At 37.1% G+C, this 20,348-nt stretch overlaps 1 long non-coding RNA gene across 2 annotated transcripts; it reads right to left on the bottom strand.

Moving 5' to 3' along the window:
• Positions 1-900: 900 nt before the first annotated feature.
• Positions 901-17,592, bottom strand: LOC139725394 (uncharacterized). 2 transcript variants are annotated; one of them, XR_011710545.1, is made up of 6 exons: positions 17,356-17,592; positions 16,007-16,051; positions 13,907-14,017; positions 13,105-13,238; positions 2,195-12,064; positions 901-1,463 (listed from the first exon to the last, which is right to left on the bottom strand). It is a non-coding gene; the product is annotated as an uncharacterized lncRNA (long non-coding RNA). The 2 variants fall into 2 exon arrangements; XR_011710546.1 differs by having other exon boundaries at positions 901-1,466.
• Positions 17,593-20,348: the final 2,756 nt, after the last annotated feature.

Here is a 20,348-nt window from a genome sequence, read left to right on the forward strand (position 1 = left end):
AAAACTAGCATAGTTTAATGTGATCTTGTCCTGCAAAGGATCTTTCCCTTCAGAAAAGGCCTTTGCCCGAACGGTGATTTCGTTGCCATGAAATTCAGTTGGCAAAGGGTCTGAAAACCAGACAACACCGAATTGTGTTTGTTTACAAGTAGAGCGCCACTATGACAAAATATTAAAAGGTTTGAAATAAAAGCGCGGCCGAGCCCAGTAGTGTAAAGGAACAAAATTGCGGGGCTTGGCCTCGCAATTGAGGTTATGCTCAACCACGGCTTGGCCGCAGCATGGTGCAGCCCCACACTGTAAACAGGGTCATAGAGTCTTCCTCAACTAACCCCACACCTAGAGCATTACTGAAGGTTTACATATATGTGCATACACAAAATATATGCATCAATTACAGACCAAGTCTCTCATTATGGTGAGACTCATGCATTTAGGGTCTGTCTCACGATTTCACACATAGTACCCATTTTTCTCAGACATCAAGTGAAATTGCAACTTGAACCAAAAATGAGGAGTGTAGCTAAAAGGATTGAAGTGATGCTTGCAATTGAAGGTGTATTTCCCTTCATCATGCCAAATTAGCAAACAATAGTCACTTAATTATGCACCAGATCCTTTATTAACAGCTACAAATTTAAAAAAGGCTCCTTACTGTGGGAGGGGGAATACCCTTCTCGTTTGCGCGAGCGCAAAGACACTAAGTCATGAAAATCTTGTTGTTAATTTTTTTTAAACTTTGCATCTTTGCAATTATTCAAAGGATAAAACAGAAAAAAAGACCCACACTTGCTTCTCACAATCATCATCTAATATCTAAGTCATAGCTTTGATCCATAATGGAAAAATGTAAAAATACTGCACATTTGCATTTCACATACTTCTAGTTTTATGGTCTACATTTTGGTTTTGCCCTTAATCAAAGACGTTTCTGTGTCAATCACGAAAACAATATGGTGGTGTAAATGATTATGCTATGGGTCATTAACACGTTACCACTTGAGTGTCTCCAGGGACGGTGGCTTAACATGCCACTATGGCTAACTTACCGTACCTTCCAATACTACACATGATCTGATTACCACCACATAAACATAAAATTAATAATTATTGAGGTATTTTATGTTGCGTAAATCATTCCACAATACTTCAATTACATTTATACCCTTTGCTTTTGCATTTATCATGCATACTGTTCACTGTGCTTAGAATTATTGTAGATGGAAGAGAGTGGAAGTCCTGAGAAACTATTACGTTGCTCATCTGTTATCATCTGATATGAAGTGCTTGCATGTCAACCAAGTTTGATCCAAGATTGACAGCTGTCCACACAGTTGAAATAGATGCGATCCACACCTGGTCCAATTGACTGGTTTTGAGCCTTTAACCAGTAGAGTTCTACTCCCTGTGCTACACCAACGCTGCAAAGCAAAGCTGGTGTGTTCTCTCTGTTGGTCAAGACCCTGCTTTAAAATACATAAACAACATACTGTTACAAATGAAGTACACTGCTTATCTTTTAACATCGATAAAATGAAAGAACTGAAATATGTGTTGTTAGAATGGGAGAACATAAATATCATTATCACAAATGTTACGAAGAAAGTTACATTATGTTTTACATATTTTAGACAGATACAACCAATTTCTTGTAGTCATAACTTGCGAACACAACTGTACTGAAACATTCACAACTTCACATAACATCACATCACCTTTTATGTTAACCTTTCTTTTCATGAATACATACACCTATTTCTCTTACAGGAGTACAGCATATACATCATAGTTCTCTGGATGTATATCATGTTTAGCTACGATGTAAATTGGACAGAACAAAACTACACTTGTACAGTCACATTTATAAGAATAAGGAATATGTGAATAACATTTCATAAATGTAATATGGAATTAACAAACTGTTTCAGATCACAGACTTTAGATGATAGAACATATATTACAAACATTTCAGGGGAAAAAAAAATAATTCTGAAGAAACACCTGTGTATGCATAATTCTACAGGTTATGCTAATACAGCTTAAAAACACACCTGGAGAGATTATTGTGAGAATTTAATTTGAACACTGAGTATGATTGAGCCTGATTTTGTCAAAAAGTTGTGTGAAAAGTTAAATGCATACAAATCTGACAAAAAGTAGGGGGAAAAAAAAGCAAAAAAGAAATAAAACTCACCGGTGGAAACACTTGGGTACAAGGCTGGACATGATTGCGGCACAAGCACAGACCAGTTCATCATTCACCAGGCAAATGTAAAGACATAAAGATGTTAGCCATAAACACCTAGATGAAATACACCTAATTGATGCTTTTTTCATTTTGGCCAGTGCTTTATTCTCACTACCATGGGTGCTAAAGAGAAACAATGACATCAATCAATGAAAGCAAATGTTTGAGAAACAGGGGTTTGAAAACTCAAAACATTTTTCATAAATTTGCATGAAATCAATCAAAACTTGTGCTATGTAGCTCATAATGTTTACGTAATAAATACAATTCTTGCACCACATACATGATCACTCATGGATTTCACTCTATCTTCTCTGGTGAAATATTCATTTCTATCAATTACAACATATGCCTATTGATCAGGTTTTGCACATATAAATGCAACTCCTACTTTTTCCATTTATTTCAAAGCACTTTCATCAGCATTTACAATTTGATTTTCCTCAGCTCTAAACGCTCATCAAATAGTAACACAAACTTATCATTATCAGCATTTAATTCTCTGAAAAAAAATATTTTTCAAAATGATTATTATGCCAAAATCTACCTTTCTGCACTGTCATTTTCTGGGCTATGTTTTATTTCTGTTGTGCCTGTTCTATTTTTATTCTTTGTCTATTCTATTTCAATTCCATTTTCTGTCTTTTGTTTTATTTCTGTTCCATACTGAACTTGTATCTTCCTTTTATAGTTACATTTCCAACAATGATATTTAGAGAAGAGCAACTACCAGCTCAGCTACTGCTTTGTGAAAAGGGTTGATAATTCTCACCTAGATTCAGCATTACCACTTCATAAATTTTTAATATCACCACTATTGCTGACATACATGTAACATTATAATTACAGTCCTTTAAATCATTTTTGCAATTACACAATTTATGTGTTTTTCCTTCTTCTTGACATGCAAGCCCACATTTCTTTCAACAAGCAATCAAAGATCATTGTTTCTGTTGCATGCTCTTGTCGTTGTCTATTTATTTTTTCTTTATAATGTCAATGTGTTATGTAGTACTTTTATTGTTGCCCAAGTTTTGTTTCCTGTGCACAATCAAGGTCGCTTCAGTGGATCTCTCCACCCTTTGCACACTTTGCTCATGGCACACTGTTTTCCTCACTTCAATCACTTCAGTATTCATTACAATTTAATATTATCATAAGGTTTCACTACTGTTGAACATTCTGTTCATTTCATTCATCATATTTCATCTATTCTCCATAACATCATAAAAATATGTATGATGAAAGATGAAAATATATTTCATTTGATTTCAGCATTGTGAAAAAAACCTTGAATAAACATCTAATGTTATTAGTAAAAACAAGTTCAGTGAAACAGTATTCAAATAGCTTCATGGTAACTGTAGTAAAGGCGAATAACTTCAATGGTGAGATCATTAATACCTATACTACATACATGACCGATAAATGTGCCACCTTCTGTTGTAGCATCAACTTCATGTTGTTGATATTCATAAGAACACATCAAATTATGCCAAGCAAATCACTTGAACCTTGTCTGAGAATTTCATTAAATTCACCAATAACTATGCTTTTTGTGCTTATTTGGTGCAATTCAACAACTAATTTCCATAATTTCTCACATTATTTTTGGGTCATATTTAGGAAGTCTATAATCACTGAATTGTCACTTTCTGTCTCATAATGTCGCTGTTTTCTGTAGTACTAGTAGTCATACTTTTGTTGAAGTCTTGTTTCATATTCACAAGCATAATCTTCCCAGTGGAACCCTCCATACTTCACATGTTTTACTCATTGCAATTTTTTTTTTTAACTTCAAACACCTCAGTATTGATCATAAGTATCACTTCTACTCATTTGTTTTTGAATTGCTGTATGCTCTGTCCTATTCACACTTTTTTATTTTCCTCATTCTGTATTACAAAAGGAAATATGATGACAAAAGAAAATAAATATCAATTGATTTGAATATATGTGCCACATTACTTTGCGTAAACTCAAGACATCACTCATCAGAACTGTATTCTGATAGCCTCATGGTAACTGTAGTAAAGTGGAATAACTTCAACATGAAGTGAGTCTATACCTGTGCTATATACATGATCAATCAATGTATTACCTTCTGTTGTAGCATCAAGTACATGTTGTTGATATCCGTAAGAATACATCAATTTATGCACACATGAATCACTTGAACCTTGTCTGAGATTTTCATTGAAGTCACCAATAACTATGCGTTTCGTACTTCTCTGCTGCAATTCTACGAGTAGTCTCTTCAGTTTCTCACAAAATTGTTTCTTATCATATCTGGGAGGTCTATATATCACAGAAATGAGACATGAAGGACAAGTTACTGCAAATGTAATATATTCTAGATTATTGACATGTAAATCCAGCCTACTAATAGATTTGATTTTACTGTACACTGCAACTCCACCATGTGCTTGATTTTTCAGTGCCGAAAATAAGGGACTTTCATCTGAATAAGATTTTGACCGAGGTTGATTGTACATTTTAAAATGATCTAAATTCACATCAAAAATGTCATCATTAAGCCAAGTTTCAGTTAAACAAATAATATCAGAATTTCTACATAGGAGGTTTGATTGGATATCTTTGAAATGTGCTTTAAGACCTTGAATGTTATGTAGCATTATATTCAGAGTCGCAACAGAAACATCATTATCAAAGCTCTTTTCATCAACAAATGTTGGCATGTTTTCTAAACTTTCTTTAACAGTTGGATTGCAATATATAACTTTGGGATCAAAATCTTCAATAGTTAGTCCACGTATTGATGTGACACGGCTCAGAGCAACATATGCTTGTCCGGGCAAAAATATATTTTTCAGAGAAACAACAGCTTTTTCCATTGTCATGCCCTGTACTTTATGTATTGTGCATGCATATGCTAATTTCAAGGGAAATTGTTTCCTCGTATATTTTTTCCCAATTGATTCCTGTTGCATTTCTATTGACTGTGTTCCTACTTTTTCATTGTCAAATTTCACAAGCACACTTGAGGGTCTGGCATTTTCATTTACTCTTACTAAGTCAGTTACAGTGCCAATGCAGCCATTTGATAAACCTTTGGTCACATTCACATTTTTGATCAGCATCACTCTAGAATTTTCAGCAACCCAAAGATATGCTGGCAAAGAAGCTTTAGTACATCTCCGTGGCTTGTCACATGCTTTGTTTTTACCCTTATCGCCAAGTTCAAAATCTTCTGCATCAAGACAGATGATATTTGTGCATTTCTTGTGAAGCATTATTTTATTCCAGTCATTTACTTGTTTGTTTGAAGAATATATATGCAGTGCATCCTCACATTGCTCTCCAGTTTGGCATGATTGAAGAACTGCAAAATCATCACTTGATAATTCATCTTTCTTTTCTTTTACCCTTAATTTGTTCAAAAGAACAGCAAAGTCTGCATCATCCTTTTGTCTCATTATTTCATCCAAGTTAATCATAGAGAAGTTGTCTGTCCATAAAGAACTTTGCAATGTATCTTTATACAAAGGAGTACCTTTTACTGGGGGTAACTGATAAAAATCTCCAACTGCAATAACTGAAACCTTTCCAAATGGAGCATCATCACGCGTCTGCTTTATTTGCCTTAAACGTCCATGTACATACCACAGTAGCTTCTGATCAACCATGGATATTTCATCAATTATTAGTATCTGTAATTGGCCCAGCTGAGTACGTAAATGACTTATCTTTTCTTCTCCAAGGGGTTGATAAGGTAATGAAGCAGAAATGGGTATGGACAGTGCATTATGAATAGTACTACCATCAATATTGTAGGCTGCAATTCCAGTTGGAGCTACTTTCATAATTGAAAGATCATCTGGATTATGCATCATTTTACCTAGAATTCTTGTCCCTTCATTACATATGCATTTCACCAGATGACTTTTTCCTGTTCCAGCACCACCTGTCACAAATATCTGAAACGGTGTGGCTTCTTTTCCATTAACTCTGTCAAGACACCATTGTCGTATTTTGTAGAACACTTTTTGCTGCTTGCTGTTTAAAGTTCTTAATAAGACATTACTGTCTTCTCTCGAAATGCTACATGATCGAAATTCTATGCCATATGACTCTTTCTCCTGAGATTTAGATTCAAGATCTGGGATTCTAAACTCATTGTCAGCATCTTCAACTTCTACATGGATTTTAGCTGTTTCATGTCTTTCAACTTCTGTTTCTGGACAGAGTAATCCCCATGCATCTTCTTGTGCACCAAATTTCTCAAGATATTCTTGTGCCTGATCAATTGTATCAGCGTTTTTTTCATACTGCCTGAGATTTTCATTGGCAATACTTTTGACACTTTCCAAATTCTTATTAAACATTCGAACAGATCCATTTTGATAAAATTCCTCATATGTCAAAAATTGGTCAGGTTTTAACTGTTTATCAGTACGATATGGCAAAAATAGTTGCAATATACTCTGATAATATTTTTCTGGGGTTACAGTCGGTGAAAAACGAGGGTATCTCACTACAGCATCATTGGTTCTTGTTCTTTTTTGTATATAGCCCAGCTGATCTCTCAATTTAAACACACTCTGTTTCTGTTTCTTACCCTTTATATCAGATTCACTGAGTAGTCTATACTTTGAACAAAATGTGGCTAAACACATATTTTCAAATTCAAAACCATCAGGTCGGGCTTTATATTTATCAATTCTGCTTGGCATCCATGGGCTCCTATCATCATCGTCTCGTCTGCTTTGAATAACACTCAGTGGTAGACTCATTCTCACAGGGTTTGGTCCAACAGGTATAAACTCTACTTTTCTTGAGCACTCTTTCAATCTCAGGCCACAAACACGATACACACTTTCTTGTGCTGAAACTTCACGGTTTTGCATATACACATGTCCTATTTCTTTCATACTCTTTCGAGCATCTTCATTGCCCTCTCTCATTTCACTTTCAGCATTTTTCAAGAGCAAACTCATTTCTCTTTCTGCTTTTGACATGTATGACACAACATAAACAATGCAGGCATACTCATTTGTTATATACTGCAAATCCATATTGGCATTCCAAGCTCTGAGTAAGAATGAATTATATTGATTAACCCATATATCTTTTGGATCTCTTTTCATGACTACATCTTCTTTTGTAGCTACAGCATTATAGGCATCTTCAAATTCCTTTTGAGACATCCCAAGAGCTTCAAAGAGCTGCCTAGCATTATCATATTTGCCTTCCACACATGATGAATTCTTTACTGCAGACAGAACATCTTGAGCCTCATCTGTAACTTCTGGATTATCATCAGGCTTCACAACAAATGTTTTCTCAGAAGGTGGTCTTGGAAAATTAAATCTACAGGAGGTTCCCTTTTTCTTGCATGATTTTGAATGTTTCTTTGAGTGAAGCTGAACATTCTTCACTATTTCATACAGTTCTTCATCTTCATCCTCACATGGAATGTTGCATGAAATATACTTATCAATAAAATCTATGACAGTTTCATCTTTCTCGACACCCAAATTAGGTGCATTTTCAACCCAGAATAAACAGTGTGTATGTGGAGATCCTCTCTGTTGAAATTCAATCCTGTAAAAATAGTCAATTATCTTGCCAATAGGTTCTGCCTCAGAAAGAATCACTCTGTTCAAAAATGCATGAAAGCGTTTATCAAACATACGAGCTACTGTCACTGGATTTGATTTTAATAAATTACACTTATCTGTCCAATCCAGATCACTTGCTTTTCTCCCATCACCTTGTTGATTTAGCAATGTGTTAATAACTTCAGGCCATCTCATTTCAGCTGATGAAAATGATGCAAACCATGTAGGCTTTCCAAGTTGTCTAACCATTGCTAATACATCTTTCTGTGTAGATTGCCAGTATGGAGGTGTTCCTCGTATTTGTTTCAGAAATTTATATCCTTTATTCGAATCCAGTATCTCATGAAGTTTTCTTGCATCCTTTAGATCTGAACATCGCATCAATGTGGAATTATCTATTTTCTCTGAGCTTTTTCTGACAGCTATAGAAACACTAGAAAGTATTTGTTGCAGTTCATAAATACACTGAGCATAGAAAATATATTCTGTATTTTTTGCAAATCTGTTGTCTACATGCATCAAACGATTATGCAAATAACGACCAAGTGTTACTTTAATGTACCTGGTATCATGAAATGTTGGCTGGCCTGTTGGAAACAGAGCAGGAAAACATTTTGCCTCATTACTCTCATCCATCAATAGTGACACAGGACTATTCTTTTCACAAGGAGCACAGCATATAATATCATCAAAAAACTGATCAAGCACTTCTTGTCTCATATCGACCTTCTGCAAACATGTGCCCAACTGAATGCCTTGTAATCGTCCATCTTGATCATCCTCTATATCATCATCATCATCATTAGTTTCACTTAAATCAAATAGTTTACCACAAGCTGTTTTACTATTTTTGTCTGATAAATCAGAGTCCCATTCGCTATCAATAGCAATATCAGAATACCACTTATTATTCTTTTTCAAATATTCCAATGCAGCTAGGACATTGTTTTTCTTGACAAACTGATATTCATAATGTCCTTTATATGACAGTTTCCTCTTTAGCTTTACGCGAATTAATTGATCATCAGTCTCCGGTCGAGGTAATATCTTTACAGTTTCATTTGTGCGTGAAGGTACACAAACTGTTGGGCCATGCACTCCATATTGTCCTCCTTTAGGCAAATTCAAAACTTTCATAAATGGAATGTTTAGTGCAATCAAATGTGTTTCCAACTGATTCAGATTTCCAAGTTCCGCAGGAATAGCACGTAATTCTAAATTATTTCTGCTAGCTTCAGCAGGCATATTACCAGCTAATAATTTCCTGTGGCAAGTGTAACAAACCCATAAAAAATTTCTTGATGACTTTACTATTTGACAGTCAATATCACAGTCATCGCTGCATGTATGTAAATACTCCTCCTTTAAGCACCTCAAATCGTTATATTTTGCTTTTGTACACTTCAATACTTGATTCTTGAATAATAATTTCAAACATACGCAACATACATATTCAGGGCCGTGTGAAACAATTTCCCTAAATTTTTTCAAAACATGGTCACAATTTCTCATATTCATTTTTTCTTGTTTTTTTCGTTTCATGTTTCTCATTGCAACCTGCTGTCTGTACAAAAAATTTGTCTTGTACTTAATGTTTGAAACTTTCCTCATAATTTTCTTACGCCTCTCTCTGAATAAAGCATTGTTTTGATATCTAGCTTTCCTCATTTTCTTAAGCCTTTCTCTATGTAGAACATTGCACCCATAGTTTACTTTCCTCATTGTCTTCAGCCTTTTTCTGAATGAAGCACTGTTTTGATATTTGGCTTTCATCTTTGTTCTCATCCTTTTCTTAATTTTTTCTCGAAATGAAGCATCATTTTGGTATCTAGCTTTCATCTTTGTCCTCATCATTTTCTTGATTTTTTCTCTTAATAAAGCATTGCGTTGATATCTAGCTCTCATCTTTCTGCTCATTGCTCTCTTGACATTTTCTCTGTAAGTAGGATCGAACAAGTACCTGTTTCTTTGTCTCTCCTTAATTTCTCTTCTCTTTTCGAACCGGTAAGGTTCATCTGTTTGATATTTTACTTTCTTTGCAGCTGCATTTTTTAGTTTGCGGAATAGAAAAGGCTGAACATCTGATAAACATTCTATTTCTAACTGTCTTTGCTCATTTTTTTTCTTTTCTCTCTGTGCTCTCATTCGATCTCTATTTTTTCGTCTGGTAATATTTGCATTACTTTTTTTTCTTTGTTTTTTCCTTTTTGTAGTTTGCCTTGTAGTTTCAACTTCTTCAGATTCTTCAGTATCCCTACTCATTTTAACAGCACGTTCAATGTCATCCTCTAAAACTTCATTGTTCAATACATTTATTTGACAATCACCGACTTGTTTCGTAACTTTTCTCTCAGTTGTGAGTCTTCTCTTTCTTGTCACAGGCGTTTCCATAGCGGTAATGTTTTGTGGTCTTGACAAGTTTTGGCATGAACTTAATGTTTGGATCCTTGGACATACAGACTCTACAACATCGTAATGATTGCCATTTGTGTGTTGCAAGTAAACACCTCTTTGTGATGTAACAATTCCAAACTGAAGTTTGCTTGCACCAAATAATTTCCATTTTGAACAGTTTTCTTCATATGTATAAATATCAGTATCTAGTAGATTTGATAACGCCATTATTTCCAATTCTGTAGCCCATGTGCCATTGTTGAATACTCTTTCCTTTGCAATGTATTTTACAACATCTGTGTATCCTGATTTTAAAAGGCTTACATAATCTTGCTTGTTTTGTAAAATATGCATAACTGTTGCTTTTCGAACATCACGGTGTGAATCTTCCTTGCCACATGTGACATATGACATAGCTCTGTAAAAGCAATTTCCATCACCACTAATTTTATAGATAGTTAATGGTTGTGACAGGACAGTAATATTACCATTTTCCACCATATCTTTTGGCACATCATTACTGCTACATTTGTCATTAACCTTTATGCCTAATTTGCAACAAAACTTCTCTCTGTCAAATTTATTCACAGGTGTGTACATGAGATTAATCTTTTTAATTTCTCCCACTTGCTTCACCTCGGATGCATCAACATCGACTACTGTCTGTTGACATGTGTTTTGTAATGGAATTTGTGTCTCTTGCAAGTTTGACACCATTATTTGTTTGGACATCATTTTCTTCACTCTAACACTGCCTTTCTTCAATGTCAAGTTTTCGGTAGCCTTAGATGATTCATGATGACTTTCTTTTTTACTTTCCACATTTGCATCTGAATTCACATGAAACACACTTAATTTTTCATCCAAAGTACTAGACTGAACAGCAGTTACACTTTCAACTACATCAAAATGATTGCTTCCAGTGAACACAATATATATGCCTCTTTCAGTTGTTACCTTGTTATAGTACCCCGGTTTCCTTGCAGACAAAATTTGCCAATTTTTTGTACGATCATCATACACATATATATCACAATCTAGCATATGTGCCATTGAACTAATATCAGTGTGACCAGCCCATGTTCCTAAATCCATCAATTTCTCTTGAAGTACAAAGTCCCTGACATTCTGATATTTCACTGTGTTAATTAAATTTTTAAATAAATCACCCGTTTCCAGTAAATGTGCCACATTGGATTTCCTGAGCATGAAATGGTTTCCTTCACTGCCAGTAACTACATGAGAAATACTTCTGTAAAAGCAGTTGCCATCACCCATAACTCTCTTGATATTTACAGGTTTCCTCATACACAAATTTTCATTTGTATCTTCCACTGGTTCACTGGCTGCGCCACAGTAATTGACATTTAATCTATTGCACAAACACTGCTTGTCTACATATGTAATTGGTGCAAATTTGAAGTTTCTATCTCTTCTTTGTGTTGTCTTTTCAAGTGAAACAAATTCAACTTCATTCTCACTTCCATAGTCATCACTGCTTACATTAACTCTGGTTTCCTTTATTGTTACATTTTGAGTCTCATCACTATAACTCAGATTTCTTTCAATATGATGACAATGTTGCGAATAGTCGCTGTTTTGATCATTTATATTCCCACACGCAGTATTTAGGGTCTTTGATCTCTTAGAGCCACTAGTTGTCAATACATTTTTCTTAGAATTGAATTCTACTGCCAGACCGGTTAATTCAAACTGAGTAGTACGTAAATCACATGCCATAGATTTTGCCAAATTCAAACAGTGTACCTGTATACCTTGCCATGATGAAATGCTAAGCAAGACACTGCATCCATCTTGTACCAAGTATCCATCATGACTTCTGGAATGAGAATCAAACACATAATAACCACTGTGATGCCTAATGATTGCAAATGTACTCTCAGCAAAATTCATAAGACATGCATCATATCGGCACAGTTCTTGTTCTAATGCTTGACTCAATGGCAAAGCACCAAAATTTGACAAATTGTTTTGATCTCCTTCCAACACTCCATATTTCGATTCACCATAGGTTATTTGAAATTTTTCATCCAGAATATGAAGTTCCTTCGGTAATTCATCTATCATTACAAGCTCTTCATTCAGTTGTGAATCCTTCTTTATGTAATAATACAACTCATTCCCAAGTGTCAGAATCTGATCAAGATCACGAGGTCTCATTTCGATTCCATTCTTTGTTTGAATGTAGAGAACTGCCACAATAGAATTACATGCACATTGTTTGCCAGCAGTATAACCAAATCGTTGATCACCTTGATTAAAATTTCCTTGTGCGATTGTTTTAGTCAGAGGATATGATTGCCTTCTATCATATTCTGAATCTGAAAGAGAAACAGGCTTACAGACACGTTCTTCAGTCTCTAAATCATTTGCAGCTGGTTCACCATCTAATATAAGTACAGACGATTCTTGAACATCATATGAATTATGGTGGTCAACACTATTTGCAGAACCAGCATTTATTACTATGCAATCAGATGGATTAATAGTTTTTTCACGTTCAGGCAGGAATATTGATTCATTACAAACTTGAACACACATGTTTTGCATACCTGAAACAGGTTTGTGACACGGAGAGTGAACATTTACATTTGTAGTAGAATTCACAGAGAACAATTCATTCACTGATATTTGACTGTCACCTTCAACATCTTTTGTTTCGCTGTAACATGGGTTTAGTTCATGCATATCGTGGATTCTGTCACACTTCACTTTGGACATATCATTCGAGCCTGTGTTGTCTCTATTTGTGGAATTACTGTCCTCACGGTCAGATATTTCATTCTTACACAACTTTTCATTCTTTGCTGCATGTTCTCCTTCAAAAATGTCATGTTTCACCTTTTCATTGTTACGCACCTGTGAGTCAGCATTTTTAACCACTGGCACACTTTGTTTGTTGCGGATCTTCGTGAAACGACCTTTCTTTCTTGGTTGCCGTGCATTTCCACCTCCATAGAGCCTGTTTACATTCCAAACTTCTTTTTCAATGTCTGTGGAAAGGACAGAGACACATGTAGCCTGATCACCACTCAGTACGAAACATCCATTAGTCATATTCGGAGTGCTTTTAGCCACATCAGCCCAACTTCTCTGTGTTTTTGCATAGATTTGCTCAGAGTATTTTGCCATAACATGAGGTGACTGAACACACTTTGAATATACATTCAATACAGATTCAGTATACACCTGCAGACTATCATTTCGTTCTGTGTCCAAGTTTCGATTCATATTTCGCTTCACGAGTTCACCATGTTCTTCTTGCCTTGTTTCTACTTTTGATTTTTTGCCTTTGCTGGTCTTGGCTCTTCTCTGTTTTTCAAGATAGTAGCCTTTCATTGCTTTGCCAATGTAGGTCACGCCAGGTTGGAGAATCACACCATTTACTGATCTCACTGTGCTCTTGTTATTGGTCTTGGTCTTAGGATTGTTAGTCATTGTTTGGGATGTTGTCAGTTTGGCCTTCTCAATCACTTTTGTCTTCCTTGATTTCACAGTTGTCCAACCATCATCAACTGCAGTTTCTAATGGTTCAAATTGCCTCCTAGTGAGATTTGAGATGAATGTCGGATCTGATTCATCTCTGTCACAATTTGCTCTTTCCTCCACACACACATTTGTCATTTCTAGAACACCACGTTTGTTCTTTCTTCTCACATACCTCTTTTTCAGTCTCATCTTCGTTGGTTTCTTTCTCTGGTTGCTCTTGCGTGATGTAAGTGAAACATCAACATGAAAATCTTCATCACCAAGGTCTTCGAGAAGTTCGTATCTATTGAAATGACAAGGAATGCCAATTTTGTCAAAGATGCGATGGGCAATATTATTGCTTCCACATGCTGAACATATCCAAATCAACCTTGCATCACACATTCTAGCCTCATGAGAAATAGTTCCTGTACACATCACATGAAACTGCTTGCCACAATCCTCACATGGTACTCTGCTTTCATTTTCATTGATCACACTGCAACATGCATCACATTCACTGACCTCTACATTTCTCATCAAGTCACAACTATGGAGGATATCTAGGATATCACCAATAACAATCTTGAATTCACTTGCTTCCATTGTCAAACTACAGGGCTTTCGAATCTTTGAAAGTATAATGGTACCTATTACTAAATAAATGTATATCAATCAACTGTCAATCAACACAGTTATATTCCTTGAATCACTATACTTTTATGAATCACACCTACTCCACTAGTACTGCGATTGGTAACAAAATTGTCGGATTGAATAGCTTTGAAAGTTGCACTAATACATGTGTACAGTACATGTACTATATTTCACTGCAATACAAATTCCAGCAGTAAGCTGCAACACCGATCCATATAATGTTTCTACCAACAGGTGGGGATATTTCTACAATGTTTGCTTGTTTCTAGCAACAGGTGGCACTCTTTGTCTGTTACGTGCTTCAATTCCTACTTTATAGAAAAGCTATGCCAATTTCCTTTTACGATATCTGCCAACAGAAATTTCAGCTTCAATTCTCTAACATTTGATTTGACTAAATTATGCCTTTATCTCGAGATTATGCTCTTTGTAAAAAAGGTTACAATTTTACCAATTATGCTTTTGCCTTAACTGCACAATAATCGGTCTCCCTTATATGTTTTTCTCTTAGGGTAGGGTCTTTCGCAACAAAAATTTCAATTTCACCAATTATTCTTTGTCTTCACTGACAATTAAAGAAACAGTAATGTTTCTGTTTTGAGATGACTCCTTTTGCAATAAAGGTATGTCTTTTACTAATTGTGCTTTTGTTTTCACAGCCCAATATTTATAAATAGCCCTTTAAGGTGCAATATTAACGTCTCTCCCTTCATTTACTATGACTAAAATGCTTTTATCTGAAGATGGCGCTCTTCAATTATTCTTTTATCCTATTAACAATTAACGAAAATTCAAGACTCAAGATACCAAAAAATATTTTTACATAAAATTTTTAGTATACTTCTCGCCTCACCTCATAAATTGTTTCTCACACTTTTAACAATTCCTTCAAAATTTCAACTCCTAGCTATTAGCTCTTGCCAACTGTAGTTGATTTATTTGCAGCAACTTTCAATGCAGAATATATCAAATATCAAATAATCCTTGAAGGTGCAAATTTTGTCTACCCCAATTAGTTTACAACACTATAATGCTTTCGTCTTATGACGGCACTCTTTAATAATCTTTCAGTGTAATCTGGACTCTTAAACACCTTTTCTCAAATTAACTGTTTCTATTTTCAAGTTTCCAGCAAACTTCTCGCCTTCTCTAGGACAATTCTCTTTCCAGTTTTTAACTATCCTTTTAAAGAATGCACTCTTTCATTCAAACACTCTTTAAAACTCTGTTATTCTGCTTAATTTTTACTCCTTTTTCGTCAACTCTCACTCTTCCTCTCTTTGATTTCACTCTTTTTCTCTTTGACTCTAACCCTTTCTGCCTCTGATTCTGAAACTTTCTCTCCTTCTGATACTGTCTTATTCTCATGCACTCAGAAGTTCTCTGTTCTCAGCTTTCTTCAAGTTCAAGTTAAGGTATTTCAGGTAAAGTTCAAGTTAAGGTATTTCAGGTAAAGTTCAGGTATTTCAGGTATATTTCAGATATTTCAGGGATGAGTTCGTGAATTCCAGGATGAATTTCCAGATGTAATCTCAGTGAATATTCACTGAATATTCAAGGATGAAGGTGAAATGGTATGAGATGAAATGTAGGATGAAGATGATTCAACAAATAACAAACACAAACACAAACGTACTTTCAACAAAGACCAACATAAATCTCCTTCCAAAGCAACCAGTACCTGCAGAAAGAAAAGAAAGGAAAAATACAAACGTTACAACAATACCTGTATAGGCTATACAGTGAACTCTCTACAATTATCACTGATACGACGAAGTTCACTATAACAAGGTAATTTTTTTGTGGTCCTAGATTGTAATTTCAATTTGTATTGTATTATTTTTGTAACCCTGATATAACAAGGTTTCATTATAACAAGCACATTTTTCTGGTCCTGAGGACCTTGTGTTAAGGACAGACCACTAATAATGTGAGGTACACACATTCTGAAAATACATACCGGTACTTGAGAGGAATATGAGGCACAACACCCAAATTTTTTATACAAATCTTTGTAAAATTATTTTACTGTTCCTGCAATCTAAACAATTCTTATAACAAAGGAAAACCATCTTTTAAACTTATAATCTTGCTTAAAAACACATTTTTCACTGTGCACACATCTGCACAGGGAAACCCTATTGTTATAACACGGTCAGCATAACTCAGTGAAATTAGGTCAAAGTCAAGCTTGTGATGTGTAATTGTGGGACTACATATTGGAAAATAAATGACTTCTCTTCAGTTACATTTCATGATTAAACAGGAATGATACTTCTGTATGACAAAACAAGGTCCAGGCTAAGTAACGTTATATTTCTTCCCCTGCATGCCCCCTATAAAAAAAGGTGAAATGAAAGGGTTGTTGTTGTTGGTGGTGCTTAAAGGCGCATCATTCAATATTGAATATTTACGGGACAGGAAAGGGGGACAGGGAATATTTACGGGACAGGAAAGGGGGACAGGAATCACCGCTATATAGCACTGTAAAATACGCCCTCTACTGGTCGTGGTGTTAGCTACGCATTAAAGTATGGCGCCCGCATCTCGCCCAGATTTGGCAGAAGCAAATCACCAGAGTAACGCTAAGCCCTCTTAGTCAACGTCAACTCTTAAAGTAGGTTCTTTGGAACTTAGCCTTCCTAGTAATTACATAGCAAATCATGATATGGCTCACACCTTGTCCATTCAGGAAACGCGGTCTAACGTTAAAAACTTCGCAACTTCCTTCCTGATACTCCTGACATTTAAACGTACGGTCTACGCACTACAACAGCTTCGTACACGTATAGGGCCTGAGCTGTGGTGATACGATGGGCATGTCCCCAGACACTACTGAACACATAAGAGTGAAACTACTGATAGACCCTAACGTTTATTATAGTCACTAACACTAACAGCACCACGACTACACACATGAAATTTTGTTCTAAAAACCCAAACATCTGTGTTTAGGCATGCCTGCGTTTACAGACTAATACCCACCTGGTACTCGAACTCCAAACTAATCAAACCGTCAGTCTCACGCAAAGGTCTTCAGAAGTCGTATTTGTGAGCCTGTCGCTGCGCTGCCACGCCAATGCAGTAGGTTACGAATTGACAAACACGTACACCACCTCCGTATTGTATATGTGGGTAAGGTACTACGCATAAAGCATGGAGCTACTAACAGAGTAGAGCCATGGTATAAGCGTACGAGCACGCGTGCGCTTCTATACTCTTTGGTACGTACGTACACTCCACGCAGGCATGCACTGTGTGGATCACGGAGGGAGCACTGCGAGAGACGCGATACTACCATGGAAAGCCCGTCGCACACGCCCGAGAATTCATGGGTGTTTCATAAAGCTGTTCGTAAAGTCACCAACAACTTTCGACCGACTGGTGATCAGTTCTTGTGCTGAATTATTGAAATTCTAATAACAATAGCAATCGAAAAGTGATCACCAGTCGCTCGTAAGTTGTTCGTAACTTGATATACGAACAGCTTTATGAAACAATTTACGCACAACTTTGTCTTCACATACTAGCAGGGGCGTCACCAGCTTTTTTTCAAGGGGGGTGCGTTTTGACACTAAATGTTTACGAGATTTTTTGGACAGACATTTGGAATATAGGAAGCTCTCAATCCCTAGACTTTTACTGTTTTTTGAGGGAAACCAAGCGGGGAAAGGGTTAGGGTATACCCCCTATAAATGGATTATGGAATGACGGTGTGAAACGACAAATTACTGGCAGCGATATCAGGAGAATGGCATGACGACTACATGCGAGCGAGGGGAGCGAGCGAGCTTGAAAATTTTGACATTTTACAGTCCAAAAACTGCCGTTTGTAGCCATATTTTTTTGCTTTGTAAATTAAGGGGGGCGCACCGGGCGCAACTGCTGGCAATTACTGGCAGCAACATCAGGTAAACTGCATAGTAATTAAATGCGAGCGAGCAAAGAGAGCGAGTTTGGAAATTTTGACATTTTACAGTCCCAAAACTGCCATTTGGAGCCACATTTTTTCGCTTTGGAAGTAAAGGAGGCGTGGGGGGGGGGGGGGCGCAACGGGTGCAACTGCCGGTAATTACTGGTAGCAACATCAGGAGAATTGCATAACAATTAAATGCGACCGAGGGGAGCGAGCGAGCTTGAAAATTTTGACATTACAGTCCAAAAACTGCCGTTTGTAGCCATATCTATTTGCTTTGGAAATTAAGGGGGGCGCACCGGGCGCAACTGCTGGCAATTACTGGCAGCAACATCAGGTGAATGGCATAGCAATTAAATGCGAGCGAGCGAAGAGAGCGAGCTTGAAAATTTTTGACATTTTACAGTCCAAAAACTGCCGTTTGGAGCCATATTTCTTCGCTTTGGAAATAAAGGAGGGGTGGGGGCGCAACGGGGCGCAACTGTCGGTAATTACTGGCAGCAACATCAGGAGAATTGCATAACAATTAAATGCGAGCGAGCGAGCGAGCGAGCTTGAAAATTTTGACATTTTACAGTCCAAAAACTGCCATTTGTAGCCATATTTTTTTTTTTGCTTTGGAAATTAAGGGGGGGGGGGGCGCACCGGGCGCAACTGCTGGCAATTTTACTGGCAGCAACATCAGGTGAATGGCATAACAATTAAATGCGAGCGAGCGAAGAGAGCGAGCTTGAAAATTTTGACATTTTACAATCTAAAAACTGCCTTTTGGAGCCATATTTTTTCGCTTTGGAAATAAAGGAGGGGGGGGGGGGCGCACCGGGCGCAACTGCCGGCAATTGCTGGCAGCAACATCAGGAGAATTGCGTAACAATTAAATGCGAGCGAGCGAGCGAGCGAGCTTGAAATTGTTGACATTTTACAGTAAAAAACAAACAAACTGCCGTTTGTAGCTATATTTCTTCGCTTTAGAATTTAAGGGGGCGCATCGGGCGCAATTGCTGGCAAATACTGGCAGCAATATCAAGAGAGCATAATGATTACATTCGAGCGAGCGGAATGAGCGAGCTTGAAAATTTTGCATTTTACAGTCCAAAAACTGCCGTTCTTAGCCATATTTTTCGCTTTGGAAATTAAGGGGGGAGGCGCAACGGGCGCAACTGCAGGCAAGTACTGGCAGCAACATCAGAAGAATGGCATAAACATTAAATGCGAGCGAGCGAAGAGAGCGAGCTTGAAAATTTTACATTTTACAGTCTAAAAACTGCCGTTCTTAGCCATATTTTTTCGCTTTGGAAATTAAGGGGGGGGGCGCACCGGGCGCAACTGCAGGCAATTACTGGCAGCAACATCAGAAGAATGGCATAAAGATTAAATGCGAGCGAACGGAGCGAGCGAGCTTGAAAATTTTGACATTTTACATTCCCCAAACTGCCATTTGTAGCTATATTTTTTCGCTTTGGAAATTAAGGGGGGGCGCACCAGGCGCAACTGCCGGCAATTACTGGCAGCAACATCAGAAGAATGGCATAAAGATTGAATGCGAGTGAGTGAAGAGAGCGAGCTTGAAAATTTTACATTTTACAGTCTAAAAACTGCCGTTCTTAGCCATATTTTTTCGCTTTGGAAATTAAGGGGGGGGGGGGGCGCACCGGGCGCAACTGCAGGCAATTACTGGCAGCAACATCAGAAGAATGGCATACAGATTAAATGCGAGCGAACGGAGCGAGCGAGCTTGAAAATTTTGACATTTTACAGTCCCCAAACTGCCGTTTGTAGCTTCAAGTATATTTTTTCGCTTTGGAAATTAAGGGGGGCGCACCAGGCGCAACTGCCGGCAATTACTGGCAGCAACTCCAGGAGAATGGCATTACGACTAAATGCAAGCGAGAGGAGCGAGCAAGCTTGAAAATTTGACATTATTTACTGTCCACAAACTGCCGTTTGCAGCTATTTTTTTTTTCGCTTTGAAAATTAAAGGGGGGGGGGGGGACGCCCGGTGCGCCCCACCCCCTGGATCCGCCACTGGTAGTCAAGGGTGTGCGTTTATGTTCATGACTGG

This window comes from Diadema antillarum, unplaced genomic scaffold (genome assembly GCF_040938485.1).
Source record: "Diadema antillarum isolate AM-2024a unplaced genomic scaffold, OU_Dant_1.0 seq00000036_RagTag, whole genome shotgun sequence".
NCBI classification, from domain to species: domain Eukaryota; kingdom Metazoa; phylum Echinodermata; class Echinoidea; order Diadematoida; family Diadematidae; genus Diadema; species Diadema antillarum.